The following is a 19,153-nucleotide window of genomic DNA, read 5'->3' on the forward strand; positions in this document are numbered from 1 at the left end:
GATTTCGGAAATGTTTTTCCCCATGTCCTAAGCCGTATCTCTGAGGACTTTACTGGTTTCATTCTGTATTTTTTATTAAAAATTGCGTTTTCTGTTATTTTACTCCTTTAAGCAGATATTACTGGTGTAAACTTTTGCTTAGCCCACAGAACATGGAGCACCCTGTGTTACTCTTTTTTACAATGCCCACATCTATAGATGCTCATATGTGGTTTTGGCTGTTTCTTCCTTGCAAGTGGGACCAATCTATGACACTCTTTACAGAACGCTGAGGGTTTTCTCCCTGCTGCGACAGGCAGTCGTTAAACTCCGCAGGGACAGAGCGGGGAAAAGCGGCAGTAAGGAGGCATGAAAAGAACTAAACTCTATTAGCAAGAGTAAATATACCAGCGTGGCCAGACTATGACCACACTGACCCACAAGCTGCACTCTGGTCTTCTGTGGTAGTTCTGAACAGGCTGCTGGAGGCAGATGGGCGTTTCTGGGAGCTGCGCTGGGCGCAGCAGCGCAGCCGGAGCCCGCGGTGCCGGAGCCCGCGGTGCCGGAGCAGCGCCCGCCGCGCCGAGCTCGCGGCCGGCATTTACCGGACAGGCGGATGGGACCGCAAAGTGAACCTCAGCAGCACTGCGTGTTCTTGAGCGTTTAGCCCCTTTGCCTGGGTAATCCTTCTGGATCAGCCAGAAAGTGCCCTTGCTGGCTGCAGGGAGAGGAGGAGGTAGTTCTGTACATTTTAATGCTTTTACAGCTTCTGTGCTAGAGACACTGGCAGTAAGAGGGAAGCCTTCCCGGCTTCCTTGGAGATAGATTCAGCTCCCTTGCACACAGGGTTTCTCTCCTGTTTTCTTACGCAGTGCTGGGTTCGGCCCGCGTCCTGCAGCCGCGCTTGCTCAGCCGGAGCCGCTTGCGGAGGGCTCGGGGCACCGCGCGTTCAGCAGCCGTCAGCGGTAACACAGCCCGGCTCCTGCGCTGTCTGATGGTCGCAGAGGATAATGAGGCCCGATAGAGCCGCAGGTTAATGAGACACCCGACTGCAGGCACAAATCTGAGAGGAGAGACCCGGGAAGCGGCAGAGAAGGGGAACGTGAGGGGCTTTATATTCAGGTGCCACTCGGCTGAGAGAATTACTGGGGCAGGACTGGTTTCGGTTGTTATAAAGACCATTGGATTTGTTAGCGCAGAGCTGAAATCACTGCTCTACCTAGCAAAAATAGGCTACCTTTCACAATCCTATTAGGGTCAATATTGGGCTACGTTCAGAGCTCTGTTACGTTAAAAGAAGTGCCCTTCCTTCCCAAAAAAGCCACAAGAATGCAAAGGCACCCGTGTTAGGATGGACAGTGGAATCTCCAGTAAATTCCAACTAGTGCTTGGATAAGCATATTTAAAAACATCCAGCATGCATGTGGATAAAATCTGTTAATAAAATGAATGAGTAGAATGTGGAAAAATACAAACAGGTCATAGAGTAAAACAGCTGTGCTACTGTACCGTAGGAGGCTGTTGTACTGTGCGGTTTGAATATTGCCATGAAGGCTCTTACCTTTTAGCTGAATCTTTTCAGTAATGCTGGGCTGTGAACGATGCAGCCATGTAAATAACTCTGGCAGTTGTACTTTGACCATGTAATATGAAAAATAGCCAGTTCTCCATAATTGCATGGTCAAAAAATTCCTCCTACTGATCAGTGTGCGACCTCCTGTTACAGACAAGCAGAATGCAGAACAATCTGCAGCGTTCAGGGTGCTGTTCTTACCGCTATTGTCAGCAATGACGATTATCTCTAAATGTTCAACAGTAAATCCAGAGGAATAAATGGAAACAGTTCTCCTAAGTGGTGTATAACAATACCTGACACTTATATAGCACCTTTCATCTGTGAGAATCCCAAAGTGCTTCACGGAGCGTGCTGGGGTCACTCCACTCACCACGGAAATGTGGCGATCTCTGTGGTGAGGTTCACCTTCCATTCCACACCAGTGCCGCTGCACAACAGTGGCTTTGGAACCAGTGACAACCAGTGAACTGCGTTGAGCGGGTCTTGTGGAACTGCCGCAGGATCCTCAGTGACGGCCTCGGTTCAGCTTTGCTGGGCCGTCTGCAGTGAGACCGGCGGGTGCTTCACCCTCTGCCCCCACGCGTGCGCCCCGTGCTCGGACGCTGCGCCCTGGGAGCGCGGCTGCACAGGTGCTGACAGCGCCCGCTCTGACCGCTCTCGTTCTACTGATGAAATCGCACTCATAGGCCTGGGTGCCCGGAGTTATCCCTGGAACGTAAGTAGTAATGAAAACAGAATGCTTTCATGTTTATAGGAAAAAAATGGGCATAACTAGTTTGCAACTGCTTCTCTGACAGTCTTGGTCTATTTGAGCCCAGTATGTTTCTCCTTCTGAGGTAACTATATTCTTTTTCACGGTCTTGGTACTGTAGCTATGCATTTGACCGCGCAGGTGTGCCTGGGCCGTGCCGTAGGGTGACTGCAGAGACAGGTGCTGCGTCTGCCCTGCTGGGTTCGAGCGAGGGACGTGCCAGGGCGCTGGCTCATGGGGATCACAGCGTGGTGGGACGGTCTCCGCGTTCCCGTGCAGCTGAGCCGCTCCCGGTGACCACGCTGGGAGGCGTTTGGACGGGTCCGTGTTCATCTGCGGGGCAGAGCAGTTCTGCGCCCGCCCTTGCTGTCAGAGCTGGCGGCAGCTGGCTTCATCGGCACAACACAGACCTGGGCTCTTCAGATGTGCTACCACAGACCCATGGAAAAAGGGTATGGACACAATAACAGAGTGTATGTTAAGTGTAGTATCTGTGCATTCCTGGATGTGATACAAGTTAGTATAAAACTGGATTGAATCCTCTTCAAGAGAAACACGTGGCATGCAGTATGAGTCATTTTGAAAGTGCTCTACCAATATTAATGAAATTGTGAAGCTGAAAATACATGTTCTTGCTGGAGTTTCCTATTGCATTTTCATCTCTCAGAAGGATGGGAGCAAACCCAGGCAGGAGACCTGAACCCTGCCACATTTTGGAGAGCTTCGCGTTTGCTGCTGATGGAGATCTGACCCCTCCAACTCAGGTTTGTGTCTGTAGTGTGTCACTTCAGAAAATAAAGGTGCGTATGGGCTCATCCACTGCAGTCTTTGTCTCCTCTGTGGCCTGGCAGGATGTGCCCGGGGAAGCGCTGCTGTGTCCCCACCGAGCTGGGGGACGTCAGCCACGCAGACAGAACCGTTTCGCCCCGAGAACGTGGTGTCCCTGCTCGTCCACGGCGACCGAGGAGGAACGGCGGCAAGAGAAGGTGCAGAAGTTACTGACCTCTCCAAACCAAGCCATTGTCTTTATTTAATAGAACAAATGCAGGTAAACCTATTCATTTAAGTTCTCATTCTGCACATAGAAGTAGACAAAATGTAAGTACTGTATTTGATAGGATGCACTGGATAGCTTGGTAAAGGCAGCTCTGATTCTTGATACTGTTACGTAAATAACAGATTAGAAAGTTATGGGTGTTTTGTTACTGCTTTTACTTTGCAGCTATACACCAATAAAGGGGACAAAATGGATGTGAATGTCATACATTGTAGCATATATTGGGTCCCTTTAAATGTGACCCAAGCACAAGAGCAGTTTATGAAGACAAGCTGTTCTCCTGAAAGGGAGTTGAAAAGGCTTGAGTTTGGTTCAGGTTCGAACGTCTGCCCTGCTTTTGGGCAAGCTGTGCGCATCTCTGTGGGTCTCCGTGCCCGTGTACACTGAGGAAGAGTTTCCAGCTTCATGGGAGTTTGGTGAGTGTAATCCATTATGGTTTGTGAATCAGTCAGATACTGTAAGGGGAGCAGCTAGGTGAGTATGTAGATAAAATGTCAGAGTTAAGTGCTATCAACCACTTATTACTGTAAGAGAAATATATTGTGCTTAACTGGAATTTTTCTTCTCTCAGGAATCTTCATTGTACTTTAGAAACAGACGAACCATAGAGTGCAACCCACAGTAAAGCAGTAAGTGCGAGCGCCAGGCCGGCGGGACGCGTTCCTGCGCGCTCCCCGCGCTGACCCTGCTCGGGCTGGGCTGGATGTGCCACGGGCCATGGGCGGGACGCGTTCCTGCGCGCTCACTGCAGTGACCCTGCTCAGTGGGCTGGATGTGCCACGGGCCATGGGCGGGACGCGTTCCTGCGCGCTCACTGCAGTGACCCTGCTCGGGCTGGGCTGGATGGGCCACGGGCCATGGGCGGGACGCGTTCCTGCGCGCTCCCCGCGCTGCCCCTGCTCGGGCTGGGCTGGATGGGCCGCGGGCCATGGGCGGGACGCGTTCCTGCGCGCTCCCCGCGCTGCCCCTGCTCGGGCTGGGCTGGATGGGCCGCGGGCTCCGCGGTGCTGCGGACCCCCCGTCAGGTACCGCGGGTGGCGTCAGCATGTGGTGTGAATGCAAAACATGCTGCTGCCAGAGAGAGAAAGTCATACGTGCTCATGGTTGATGTTTGGTTTCCAAAATGTATATGTTAGGATGTAAAATATCTCCCATTAGAGATGCTAAATTAAAATGTTTAAAAGTTTTTAAAACTCACTAATTTTGAGGTTGCAAATTTATATTAAAAGCATCACCTTTATTTACTGAGACCACACTGAAAACAGGCTCACCGTGAAGTATTTTGGGTCAAGCCCTGTATGTATGTGTATGTGTGTGTGTGTGTATTTGTTTTTATCTGCTATTGTATATTCCATACTGAGTCCTGTTTTAAAGGTGAAGATTGCGGTTACATTGTGAAATGTTAGCTATAGGACTGCAGAAAGAGCGGATGTGCAGACGTTTAACTCTCCATGTATGTGTATTACCAGTCTTTATGTGTATTAGCCCACGTCCATTCGTAATCAATAATACTGCCTCGTCAAACTCTTCTATACTTTAATATACACTTATGTTTAGCACTCTTAAAGATATTTTAAAGATAAATGGGTCTGATTTTTGTCGTACCAGAACAATACAATGATAGATTTGACTCCACCTGTTACGGGGCAGGTCTCAGCAAACAAAACACAGGAGAACCTTACACTGATCTTCCCTGTCTTCAAAGGCTTCATCTGTAAGGCAGAAATTTATAATTCTTTTTTATATTTAATTACCATTTGAGTCCTGCATCTTCACTAAAAATGGTATCCTCCTTAAATTCTCCAAGTGTTTTTTCTTTAGTTGACAGACAGTTGCTAATCACATGTATAATACCCTGAGCAAATTTCAGGCCACATGGGGATAGAAGAGCTTCCTGCATATTTTACCCCTTCCATCCTTATTTTTTCCACTTTATCTGAGAGACTGGTTTGCATTTGTGGCTGAATGCTGTGGCGAGTATTGCCTGTGAGAAGAGGATTGTGTGCATGTTAAGCCTTTAAACACAGACGGGCAAGTTCAGCAGAGGCTTGCAAATTCACACAAAGACAGACAGCACTTGGTGCTCTCTGCCTGCTTTGAGCGCCCTGCGAGAGCCTGCGAGCGCACGCTGCAGCCCTGCCGCGGGCTGGGCGGCCTTGGGGCAGGCAGGACGGGCAGGGCAGGCAGGACGGGACGGGGCAGACAGGATGGGGCAGGCAGGACGGGACGGGGCAGGCAGGACGGGGCAGGATGGGACAGACAGGACGGGGCAGGCAGGACGGGGCAGGCAGGACGGGGCAGGCAGGACGGACAGACAGGACGGACAGACAGGACGGGGCAGACAGGACAGGGCAGGCAGGACGGGCAGGGCAGGCAGGATGGGGCAGGCAGGACGGGACGGGGCAGGCAGGACGGGGCAGGATGGGACAGACAGGACGGGGCAGGCAGGACGGGCAGGCAGGACGGACAGACAGGACGGGGCAGGACGGGACAGACAGGACGGGGCAGGCAGGACGGGGCAGGCAGGACGGGGCAGCTCGCTTTAGGGGTGCTGTGCCGGCTTTGCGGGAAGCTCTGCTGCTGCATGCAGAGTTGTAAAGGTTTGGCATGTGGATGCTGATCTCACAGAAAGCGGATTCCGTAGGTTCCTCCGCAAGGCGTGTTCGCCTGTGCTGGAGGGGAGCGCGGGCTCAGAGCTGGCCCCGCAGCCGTCGTTCGTCACCATGTCGGTCGCGCTCGGACACCAACGTACCTTCAGCAAATGTTTTGGATCGTAACCTCTCCGTTGGTTATTCAGTTGGTGTTTCCCACAAAGTTCCAGGAGTGGTAGCACATTTTGTGAACTTCATGGGATTTATATTAACTCATACCAGTCTTTACAAGGTTGCCAGAGGCTGTAAAGAAACTAATGATTAGCTAGATCCTTCTTAGTAATCTAGAAATATGAATGAGTGCTAGTTCAAGTTGCCGTCCCAGCAGAGCTGGAGTGCTGCGGAGAGGGGAGTCGTCCTCGCTCCACACAGGCCTGCTTTTCCCTATTTAATGTTCCTTAATGTACAAAATACTGTTGTTATTATACCTCTGCCACAATTAATTTTCAGCAGCTACCGAAATCTTTAAGCCCTGCTAACGACAGTCATCAATTACAATGCGAGTCCTGAGTCTCAAGCAGATGCAGTATTCTCCTCAAAAATTATTGTAAGTAAAAAGTTACGATAATTATTACTAATATAGAAGAAAGTCTTTATTAATCTAGTAGCATGCAGTTAATATGACCTCATAACATGTGTGTAGGTTATCTTAAACTATAGATTTAGTGTTCCTGTAGCACACGAAGAGAAGTTCAGAAGCATTTGGACTTTGTTCAAGCACTGTCCTGTGCGCAGTCGGGACAGCCCACGCACTGACAGCGAGGTGGATGTGCACATGCGCCCGTTCCCAGGGAGCGCTGTTGGCTCAAGGCCTGAGCAAGGTTTCATTTTGAAGCAAACTTGACAAGGGCTACTTCTTACTTACCTTTACTGGCAAAGCCCAGTGATAATAATGATGGTGGTTGCATTCCAAGCTTTCACTCACCTGAAACACCACAGAGCGGTCTGCGTGTGGTTTTCCTTTGCTGTCCCATAGCGTTGCACAGCTACCGACACGCAGGGAGGCACAAGAAGCAGGGCGTTGTGCTCTGTTGTGCCCAGCTGATGAAGCTCTGCGTGTCCGTCTGCGCAGCGCCGGGTTTTCTGAGCCCCGTCCTGGGCGCGGGAGAGCGCACTGCTGGCGCTTCCTCGCGTCGCCCTCTGAAGTGCTGTCACCCTCTGAAGTGCTGTCACCCTCTGAAGTGTTGTCACCCTCTGAAGTGCTGTCACCCTCTGAAGTGTTGTCACCCTCTGAAGTGCTGTCACCTGCGTCGGGCGCTTTCTGGAGCTGGGCGTGCATTTCATTTTGCTGCTTGTCTGGAGAGGCTCAGCCAACCCTCTGAGCATTTTACCGCTTAATTCATCCCACTCCTCCCCTTTTCCCAAGTTCTAAACCCTCTTCTCCCTCTGTCTTTTGCTGCATTCGCTTAGCTGTGGATGGCTGGGGAATGGGAGGTGCTTTCCCTCTGCTCTCTGAGAGGGACCAACACAGAACTGCTCCCTCGGAACCTCAGTGTTGAAGAGACTGATCTTTGGTGTCTGGCCCTGACTGTGTGTGGCGTGGGAAGGGGCGCTTCATCCTTCCCCGTGCGCTCCTTCTGTGCCCGGTTAACTCTGAACTGCAAATACAAGAAGCTGATGTTTCCTGGTCAGCTTTTTCATGGATATTCAAAATAGCTAACAAATAAAAGAGACATTTGTTTAGCTCTAGAAAATCCGCTCATGGGCGTTTGGGGTTGAAGCAAAGTATTTTTTACTTGCTTGTAGAGCTCTCGAACTAGGATCATGTACCAATCCAAAAGACTGAAGTAACATCATTGCAAGATCTGGCATTTCAGCATTTCTGTTGGAATAGTCCCCTAATCTTCTGCAGAAGACAGTTCTGTGTCACGAGTTCACACCGTTGTCCTATAGCTGCGCAACAGCCCCCAGAGCGGTTTGCTGCGTTCGAGACGGAGCGAGGCTGGTGCGAGCGCCCGCTCGCTCGGGCCACGTCCGGGCAGCCAGGGCCAGGGTTTCGATGGACTTTCTCCCCCTTTCGGTGTGTGTCTTTGTGGTTTCCCACAGAGATGCGAGCATCCTGCGTGGGTTTGCTGCTCACGCTCTGCGTTAGAGCCGCGGGTCGGCTTGTCCGTGGTGCCGTTTGACAGACGGAGGTCTGGGCTGAGCAAAGCAGAGCAGCAGCTTCCCGCAGTCATCGGTGCCATCGTCTGCGCTGGATCATGGCAGCGTGATCAATAGAGCAGTATTTAAATATGTTAGAGCCCGAATCTGATATTCTACATGTTTAACTGCATAAACAGATCAATGGGACAGGATTGATCTCCATTGATATTTGGCAGTTTTCAAATACAATTAAACCACATTTGGAGTAGTGAAAGCACTTGAAATAAACAGCTGGGCACTATTTATAATTTAAAGAGCTACTCAAAAAATTTAATAGATCAAGTGGTTGTTTCAACAACGCCAGTGTCAAGGGAAAAGTTGAAATCCATATGCTGTATATAAATACCAAACTGAAATTAATGGCAAACTGAAATTCAATGTGTTCCTTAGCACATATTATTGTATACAAATATTTCAGTATTTATTATGATAAGCATATGCAATTAAATTGTCATTAACTGATATATGTGGATGGTTAGGCCTGAGTAGATTCTGGGATCAGAATTATTTGTACAGTACCGGCACAAATTCTTCAGGAGTGTAAATGATGCCATTAAAAATGGGCGTAAAGCTGCCAGTCCGTGAATGAGCTGCAGTGGATAAAGTGGCAGCCTGAGGGTTCTCCCACCCGCGTAACAGTGGAACTGGGAGCTTTCTCAGCGGGTGTTGGTTCCGCTGGCCCCGTTGGCCGCGGCCGCACTGTCCGAGAGGGGCCCAGCGGCTCCTGCGCTCCCGAGCGCCCCAGAGCCGCCCCCTCTGCGGTGCCCCCGCTGGCGCCGGGCAGCGCGGGAACCCACCCCAAACCTGTCAGCGCGGCTGCCCACAGCCGGGGCACGGCCCTGCGTTGCCTTTGGGGGTGATGCCGTCGTCACCACGGAGGTGATGGGAGAGCCAGCGGCTGCGCGGTGTCTGACCACTGACGCCAAGCAGACACACGCTGCGCTGCCAGTTCAACCGAGCCACACCAAAGTGACCAGAAGAGCTTTCATTTTGGGAAATGATATGCGAAGGCCATTCTGGTCGTCCTCTGGGCAGTTCTACATAGCAACACGGACGCAGTCATATCGAAACATAGTGAGGGAGCTGAGGAGCTGATCCAGAACGTACAAGGTGATTAGCAGTTTTGCTTTCTAAAGAGTTCCTTGCAATGAAAGGCTTATGGTGTAAAGCACTTTGAAATACATAAAGGAAACATGGATCTGTAAAACGACGCTCTGCTCTAAAGCCAGAGCACGCTGCTGTAAACCCCGGTTTCCGTAGAGACTTGATTCATTGCAAAGGCACCGGTGTCAGCTCAGTGGTACGTTTACCAGCCCCGGTCAGTGTGAGCGCAGGGAGATGTATTTCTGCACTTTATGCTGACAACATTCTGAAAGGTATCTAAACAGTATCAATGCATTTTCTTTTCCCAGACACTGAGAAAATAAACCCATGTTTGTGCTCAGGTCCATATCCTGAAGAGCCGGGAAAGCGATTTCCATGTCTACCATTTGCTCAATCCAATGCCAGATGATGTGGACTGAGAAGAGGAATATAAAGGCTTTTTCCCCGGAATGGGGACTGGCGGAGAGCACGGAGACGGGGGTTCCCCTGCGTGCTCATCGGAGCTGGGGCGCTGCTGCGCTCCCGGGCTCTTCAGGGCTTCCCAAGCCCCTCCCGCGACCGGAGGGCTGCGTACCCTTGTACTGAGAGCACCGTGCGTCCTTCCAAAGGGAGCTGCTTTTCCTGTTCATGGTATCAGAAGTCCTGCACCTCAGGGGCTGTTACAGGGTAAGATGCAGAGGATGTGTTCAGTATTAAACCGCACTGTTCCAGCGGCCGTGAGTACCTCCCGCTACCAGTCCGTGCTGCACAGAGCAGCGCAGTGAAAACCGTGCAACAGAAATACTTTGGCATTTTACCTGAAGAGACATGGTGATGACTTATAGTACACCCTGAATAATATTTCTTCTCTGTGCTTTATCTGGACCAATAAATGCTTATGGTTCTGGATGCAGGAGGAGCTGTTTGTTCTCCTCAGCTGACAACCCATTAAAAAGAAAATAAAGCAAACATATCAGAATTAGTTCCCTAAAGCTTCCATCAAGCCTTCTGCCAGGAGCACTTTGCTGTTGGCTTCGGGTTTTATCTTTGCCAGCTCTTGGCACTCGGGGCAATCTGTCTTTGGAGCGAGCAGCGCTGCTCTGCTTCCAGGATGGACGATCCAGGAACTAGAGGGCGGCCATGGCGAGCAGCGTCGGGGGCCGCGTAACAAACGAGCAGCCAGACTGGTGAGCAGGTCTCCAGGTGCTGAGCAGTGCAGCGCTTCAGGAAAGATGCAAAGCCTTACAGTGAGCAATTTTGAGATAACTAACAAGCTATTTCCTAAACCCCCCAGTCAGGGTCAGTTACATCTTGTACCTGGGGCCGTTTTCCTAGAATGACTCTGGGGATTCATCTGACTTTTGATTCTATTTCCTGAAAACAACATTCCACTTTTATTGTCAATCATTAAAACGTAAAGAAAGAAAGAAGCATCATAATCATAAACAAACAATAAAAACCCAAACACCACCAAAACCAAACCAACAAACCCACATCAGGTTCTCTTTCAGCTGACTGTCTGTGATGACTGTCCAGCAATGGGCTCTAGCAGCTACTGGAAATGCAAACAGTCTTAACAGCTTTCAGGAGAGCCCTTGTTTTCAGCTGATCATTACTAGTTCTGACCTTTTAAATCCTCTGCTGCTAAGGGAGAATCTGGTCTTTACAGAAAAGCTGCTCTGTATTCCATCCATAGACAACAGAGAACTTAACTATATTTACTGGTATTTAACATATGGAGCATATTTGCCTGGAAGGTAGATGAAATCTTCTGCATTTAAGATCAGATCAATTTGAATTTAAGGTCACATTTACAGCAGTCAATGTTCCATGCAATCAAAGAAGAGCTTCATTCTGCCGTGTTTGCCTCCCCCGTCCCTGTTTGCGCCCAGGGCAGCTCCCCCGTGCGCTCCCGCGCTCGCAGCGCTGGGCTGGGCGCCGGCCCGGCGCAGACACCGCTGCATCCCGCAGGCTGCATCCCGCAGACTGCATCCCGCAGGCTGCATCCCGCAGGCTGCATCCCGCAGGCTGCATCCCGCAGGCTGCGTGGTGACAATTGGCACTCCCAAAACAGCCTCGGTCGCGCTGCTGAGACCGGTCACCCCGTATCTCGCCCGCTGAAAGCCAGGCTCTGAGGATCAAACCTCTTTTTTCTTAGGATGAGATGTATCCAATTTGGAACTTCTAATTCGTGTGCTTCCAGGACTAAATGGAGAAAATAGGTTTATGTGATTTCAAGGTGAAAGTGTATCTTCATTCATAAGCAAGTGCTGCTGCTTCAAAGGAGAGGAGATTTGCAGGAATCAATGATCTGCAATATCTTTTTGCTTAAGGTGTAATTGCCATCTAACAGCACTTAGGGACTCGGCTGCTGCAGGGCTCTGGGAAACAAGCCCAAGATACAACTTTCTGGTTGGGAGATTTCTGGAACTGGAACGTTGTCTTTGCCGCTGCCGATCCGCAGCCTTGTCCCCTGGAAGTCGGAGAAAACAGGAGCTGGGGTCGATTTCCCCTTCCGCTTCCCTGTGAAGGGCCGTACAGCAGCTCTGAAAATCACCTTTGTGTTGTTCATAATAATACTTTTGTCTTTATTTTAAAATTAAAATATTGATTACTTTGCCTTGATGAACAAACGAAAATACCTAGTCAAAGTGCAGTGTGAAAAGGAGAATGCAGTCTTCATTGCTCCCCCGGGTCTGAAACAAGAAGGATTATTAGTTTTCACATTTAACACCGTGGAAACAAGAACAGATAAGAAGTGTGGAAAAGTAGGGAAAATTTGCAATTTCTAATGGAGTGGATTAGTAAATGGCATTATTCATACTGTCTATGGGACAGCAAATTGAAGAGCGTCCAGCAGCATTTTCTGTGCTGATGAAAATTTGTCGGCTACTTGAGCAAATGATTTTGAAAGATAAAATAGCCCAGGGTGAAACTGTTCCCAGCAGCCCAGCACCGGCTGGGGCTCCGCTCCGGCCCACCGGGCGCCCGCGGCCACGGGGCCGCCCCGCCCGCGCCGCCCTGCGCCCGGTCTGGAGCCGCGGTGAGCGTGCGGCAGCCCGAGCATCGCCCTTCGTATTTCATGTGGTTTGGCCTTTGGCGTTTTTACTAGATAAAACCGCTTTTTATTTAAAGCAAACAACTGACCATATTTTGGTAACATGTCTTGATGAGCATTTTTGCAAACCAGTGACGTCTTCAAATAATATTTGGAGGAAATAAGCAAAGAAATGAGAATTTTTGAAAGGAAAAGGGGAGAGCGTTTTTTGTTGTTTTTTTTTCTTCTGTATGCAATGCCGTATATTTGCAAACACATTTGTGAGCCAAGCCTTCCTCTCATTTCTGGTGTGCCATATCCTGCAGGAAATTCAGATTCCCCTTTTATTCTCAGCAGCCCCTCCTAAGCCAGCGTTTGTGAGCGCACTCCCGCACCGCTGAGCTGACGGGCTGCGCTCGACCGGCCCCGCCTGCGGGATTTTGTGAGCGCGCTCCCGCACCGCTGAGCTGACGGGCTGCGGGATTTTGTGAGCACGGTCCCGCACCGCCGAGCTGACGGGCTGCGGGATTTTGTGAGCACGGTCCCGCACCGCCGAGCTGACGGGCTGCGGGATTTTGTGAGCACGGTCCCGCACCGCCGAGCTGACGGGCTGCGGGATTTTGTGAGCACGGTCCCGCACCGCCGAGCTGACGGGCTGCGGGATTTTGTGAGCGCGCTCCCGCACCGCTGAGCTGACGGGCTGCGGGATTTTGTGAGCGCGCTCCCGCACCGCCGAGCTGACGGGCTGCGGGATTTTGTGAGCACGGTCCCGCACCGCCGAGCTGACGGGCTGCGGGATTTTGTGAGCACGGTCCCGCACCGCCGAGCTGACGGGCTGCGGGATTTTGTGAGCACGGTCCCGCACCGCCGAGCTGACGGGCTGCGGGATTTTGTGAGCACGGTCCCGCACCGCCGAGCTGACGGGCTGCGGGATTTTGTGAGCACGGTCCCGCACCGCCGAGCTGACGGGCTGCGGGATTTTGTGAGCACGGTCCCGCACCGCCGAGCTGACGGGCTGCGGGATTTTGTGAGCGCGCTCCCGCACCGCTGAGCTGACGGGCTGCGGGATTTTGTGAGCGCGCTCCCGCACCGCCGAGCTGACGGGCTGCGGGATTTTGTGAGCACACTCCCGCACCGCTGAGCTGACGGGCTGCGGGATTTTGTGAGCGCGCTCCCGCACCGCTGAGCTGACGGGCTGCGGGATTTTGTGAGCACGGTCCCGCACCGCTGAGCTGACGGGCTGCGCTCAACCAGCCCCGCCTGCAGGATTTTGACCCGTTTCCGTGCAGTCTTGCAGGACGAGCTCCGCTCTGATGTAAATGAGCGACTGAAGTCAGCCGAGTTGCTTTCTCTTGCACCAAGGCTTAATTTGATCCTGGATGTTTAGATCACTAAGCTATCCCCTCTGGCTTAGCAATTCTCCAGTTGAAAGATTACTTTCTGACTGTGAATGCCAAGAGTCTTTTTGCTCTGGTAGCTGAAGAGGTAATAAGTGCGTAGAAGGGTTTCCGAAGTGCTTCACAGGTGTGGGGAGACAGCCCATTGCGTTCTGGAAGTGCCTTTTACCCTTCAAGCGAAGAGGGAGGAGTCTGAATGAATGAACGGTTGGTGTGTTTTTGTGGCTTCCACATCAAAACCAAAAGAGTTTGGACCTTTAGAGCTGCGGGAGACCCTTGTAACTCGTTTCCCTCCGGCACTCGTTCTGAACCACCAGAGCTTGTAAACCTCCAGCTCAGAGATGGGCCTGCGGGGAAGAGGATGTAATTGTGCCACATCTGGAAAGGCGTCGTCCCAGAGAACAATGTATTTAAAGAAAGCCCAATTCTGATCCCGGGCAGACTGGAGGAAATCCAGAGCAATGTCTCTGCAATCCAAAGATTATTCTATACTTGCTGGTGATAACCTGGGTCAAAATTTGGCCTGGAATTGGATCTTTATCCTGGACTAGCCTTGGTAATTCTAATCACAGTTCTCTAAGGTGAACATCAATGGTTGTAATAATATAAAGTATTACATAAAATAGCAAATATTTTCAAGTACATAATTAAAAAAAAAATAAATGAATTACCAATGCTGTTTTGCTGCAAAACCCACAGTGCATTTTGGGAAGGGATTTGTGTCATGCTTATGAGGAAGGGAAGCAGAATCAGTAATGTGTTCAGATCTGATTAGTAGGTTTGTTCTAAGACCCGTTATATTCTACAGAGGAGTCAGGATATCAGAAAGCAAAGTAACATGATCTCTGAAACAGAATAAGGACAATGAGCCATCTATAATTTTGATCTATTTTACAGGAAAAATGTAGAACAGCAGTACATTGGCCTGAGCAACGGGGGCATTTGTGAGGCGCAGGGAGCTCTAGAGCTGTGAGCAGAGGAGCTCTGGTGTGCCCGTGCCCGTTGGCCCCGCCACGGAGCACAGCACGGCACCGCACAGCACCACACAGCACCGCACAGCACAGCACGGCACCGCACAGCACTGCACAGCACAGCACGGCACTGCACAGCATAGCACGGCACCGCACAGCACAGCACGGCACCGCACAGCACAGCAGAGCCGCCTGTGCGCTCTCGTGTCCCAGCCGTGGCCGCAGACCGGGCGGAGAGGACGGAGCCCGGGCCGTGGCCTTCGGGTGTGCGTGCGAGACACAGGGACGCAGGTGCCTCGTGCATCCCGGTCCCCTTCCCGGCGCAGGATGTGCTGCACTCCGCGGAAGGCGCACTGACAGCCAAGCCATGGCTGACACATCATTTAAATAATCCCTGATTAACTGGTGAAATGATAATTTTAGGAAGTATTGAGTGAATTGGAAAGTGTGGAGTCCCACTGAAACGTAATATTGATTTGATGCCTTTTAATTTGTTAGAGATTGTAACTAGCAATTCTGCTCACCTATTTACTCTTCCCAAGTTATTTATTATTGACTAGAAGTAGGTCTGGATGAGAGCTGTTGACACAGAAGTGCCAGCTACTGCCTAGATCCGACTGGGAAAGGAATGGAACGGTTGGAGATGAACCTGAGACAGATGGGGGTTCAGTTTAGTTCGTGTTATCCAAGCCTCTCCATTGGCTAACGCGCACGCTGCAGTTGCTTGGAATAGCTTCCACATAAATGTAATTGTTCAAATGTGAATCGGGAGACAATGTCTTAACCTGTAGCCACTTCTGACACCCAGGCGGTAATGACAGCCATTGCTAATTGCTCTGCCTTCTCAAATTTTGAAATGATAGCAAGCTTTTGGATCAGAGGTTCTGCTTTCTGATGTAGAGGAAGGGTTTGGGAATCCTAGTTTCTGGGCTGCCTTTGGCGTGCTCACTCTTATGGGGTCACTTGCTTTGTGGAAGGGATCTGACGTAAAGTGCTATAACGAGATTTCCGCTGGCTGCGTTAGGGGTCAGTCCCGGCGATGGAATGGGAGCCCTTTGGAGCAGCGTGAGCCTTCGAGACTCAGCGGCTGCTGCCACTGCTGCTCCACGTTGTCAGGCACAATGAGACCCTAGGTCTGGATTTTATCCACCCCTTTTGTTAGGAAAAATGCAGTTGGGAGATTTAAGATCTGATCCTGTAAATTCTTTTTCACGTGAGCAATCTCACTGCAGATTAAGGACTAATCACAGAAGGACTGGGAGGATTGGGCCCTTTGATTTCTCTTCGTGTTAAGGCTCGCTTTTATCTGGATCATCCCGTTGATTATCCTTCTCCATCTTTTGCATAGGGCTTTAGGAATAATTAGAAGGAAATACGATTTTTTTGACTGTAACTTAATCAGTAACATGTGTACTTTGAAAGTTACATTTTGACATGACAAAGAATGCATCATCCAAGGCAAATACCTCCAAGGTACCTGGACCTGCCTCTCGGCAGCTTGGCCGTTATCACACTGCGGGGCTGCTCTTTGTTCTGACTCACGGACACTGTCAGTGTTTGATAAATGTTACCTCTTTAATTCTTGATAACATTATGAAAATGTTAAGAAATGTTAGAGCAGATAACCTTTCTAGACCAAACAGCCACATTAACTAGGTGAAGTTAATAACTGACTACAGGACATTTACTTAATTTAGCTTTCAAAAAAGTTTTGCTCACACTACTCAAACTTTCCCTTCACTTTTATCTCCTTTTCTCCAAGGCCACAGATAAGATTTTCCTCTTACTTACTTGCAGGTCAGCTTTCCACGACATTCGGGTCTGCCTGCAACCAAAGCCAAATATTTATGGGTATGTGGGTATGAAACACCGTAATGATAAATGCATGATAATAGCCCAGAATGAAAGATTCCAAGACAACAGTGTTTGCTGTCTGAGCTGGACATTTACTTAGTCTGTGCAGCCCGGAGCGGGGACGTTGATATCAGTCAGATGGAGTGGGTTTGAATGAATAACTCCGTACTCTGAGCTCCGGCCTCAGGGATCGGGACACGGGGGCGCACAGGTGTCATTTGGCAATGAGCTGCTAATGCTTTCTGTGCATGTCTGAAAACACTTTGTTTCAAGGTTGTGCTTCTGAGGATATAGCTCTGCAGGTTTGTTCTAAAGAATGAAGTGCTAAATAATGGATTAAAGGCTAAAAAAAGGATTTGAAAGGTCTTCACCGTATTTTTAGCACATTTCAGTTATACTTTTTACTCCTTAGAAGCACATTTCCCGACTGTATTTAGATTTGAAGCATGTCATGGCATTGCATATTCTTAGAATGGTCAGATAGGCTTGGAAAATGTAATGTTTAACCCTCACTAGTCATTACACAGAGCTCCTCACCTAATAAAGCAGATGCTTGATTTTAAGCACATTAGTAGTCACAGCAGTTTTATTCTTAAACACTTTGCCAAACCGAGGACATGGTGGACTTCAATGAAACTCACAATAAATCCTGCAAAAATTATAAACATATTCTTTGTTTTATGCAGATTAGTAATGAATGTGACTACCAGAAGGTTTGAATTGGATGCTTTTGCTGCCTGACAACCTCAGTAGAAAGTCTCTTCCTCGCTTTTGTCATTGATAAAACAGGAACGCGGTCCCGTCTCGGTGCCTCTCGCAGGGACACTCCTGGGATCCTCAGGGGTGCTCACGGGAATCCCACAGTCACGGCACAACTTCACTTGTGTTCAGTGCTGCAAATGGGGCCTTGTTGCTGTGGAGTGTTGTGCACATGGAGCGTGGGCTTGTTTTATACCGGGGAGGCTGGTTTACTGGGCACCATTGAATTTTAACCTGACAAACTAAACAGCTTCCTTTTCTTTAGCAGAGCTCTGATGTACCCTGAGCGTGCTGCTGTGGCGTCGCTGCAGATGTGCTCAGCTCTGGTGTTTGAACGTCAAGGAGCACTTGATCTCTTGTGGCGTGTCCCCCGTGTCCAGGCCCCGGTTCCGTGGGGCCGGTGGTGCTGGCGCGGGCTGTGCCGGCGCCTCCCGAGGCGGGACGGCGGAGCCGAGGGCCCGGAGGAGGACGAGCAGAGGCCATCAACATTGCCGCAGCAAGGTCAGACTCGATGTTTCCTTTGTGTGGAGTATCCAAATGAAGAAGATGCTTCTGCGCTCTCAGTGGTGCCTCTATGTGAACATACTGCTGGGTAATCTCAGGCTGGTCACATCTCCTTGTTATTAACCACCCATTAACAACTGATGGAGAAGGGCCCAGAAGAGCTTACGCAAAGCACTGACTCTTTTGCAGGAACACCAAGTTTCTCATCAGCTTCATCAACACTTCAGACTATCAATATACAGAATAAAACACTGTTCTGAAAGGCTATGATCACCGGAGAAACCTTTGCATTCTTCCTCCTTTTTTATTGCAAACATGTTTGGGGGAAAAAACAACCAAAACACAGCAGTGTTATCTTGCTCTTTTTTTTAAGCCGGTATTAGCAGCCGTTTTACTTGTACTTTACTGTTATTATCTAGGTGATGGCTGTGACATGTTGATCATATATGGCAGTGAGAAAATTGATTTCCCTCAACAGAAATGCTTCCAATTTTCCCTGAGCCATAATTTTATGTCCACAACAAAATAAAAGGGTCATTTTCCTTAAGATGAGGGAGTTGAAGTCTTTGATAAAAGCCACAGTAAACGTTGTACTTTTGATTGCAGACACTGCGGTTTTCACAAGCGTCTTTCCTGTCCGCTGGTGCATCTGCGTGTTTGTGGGGAGGCCGTGGGTGAGGAGGGGCAGGGGAAGGGGTCACACAGCTTTGGGGAAGACTGAGGCTGCTTTAAGTTCTGCAGATCTCGCATTCTGGCCACAAGCGGCTGTTTTCCCGGGGCACACGCAGGACTCTGCTGGTGCCTTCCACTCGCGCTTCTCCTTCTTGGAGATGACTCTGGCGACAGCCACACTGCTCAGCCCCTCTTTTTACACACAATTGCCTACATTTCTGCTATTTTAAAAATAGGTTTGGAATTTTTTTATATAAATAAGGTTGCAAAATAATATACTTCTTAAGCAAACATAATGGTGGTACACTAATATATTATTTTCTTTCTGAAGGAGGATCTCTTCAGTCCATAAACAACCCCATAGCTCTGTTTATTAATTTACCATTTCTGGCAAAATACAGGAGTTATTGGCTGATGACACTAAAAGCTACTTGAGGCTGACTCTTCTGTTAAAATCTTTACGTATATAATTGCTGGTTTTTAAATGTTCGTTTCTTCTTTGACTCTCCATCGGGAAGTAGAGCAGGGTGGCAAGTTCAGCAGGCAGTCTGCAAGCAGAGCTTTTGTCATTTAAAGTGTTTGTTCAACAGCCTGAACAGAATATATACTGACTCCTTGAATATTCAGGAAATCCTGCAAACGGACCTTGTGGTGCCACATTGCTCTTCTACGTCCACAGTCCCACGTGTGAGCGTAACACACGTGATAGCGCGTCGC

Source organism: Streptopelia decaocto (genome assembly GCF_964273445.1).
Source record: "Streptopelia decaocto genome assembly, chromosome: 9".
NCBI lineage: Eukaryota > Metazoa > Chordata > Aves > Columbiformes > Columbidae > Streptopelia > Streptopelia decaocto.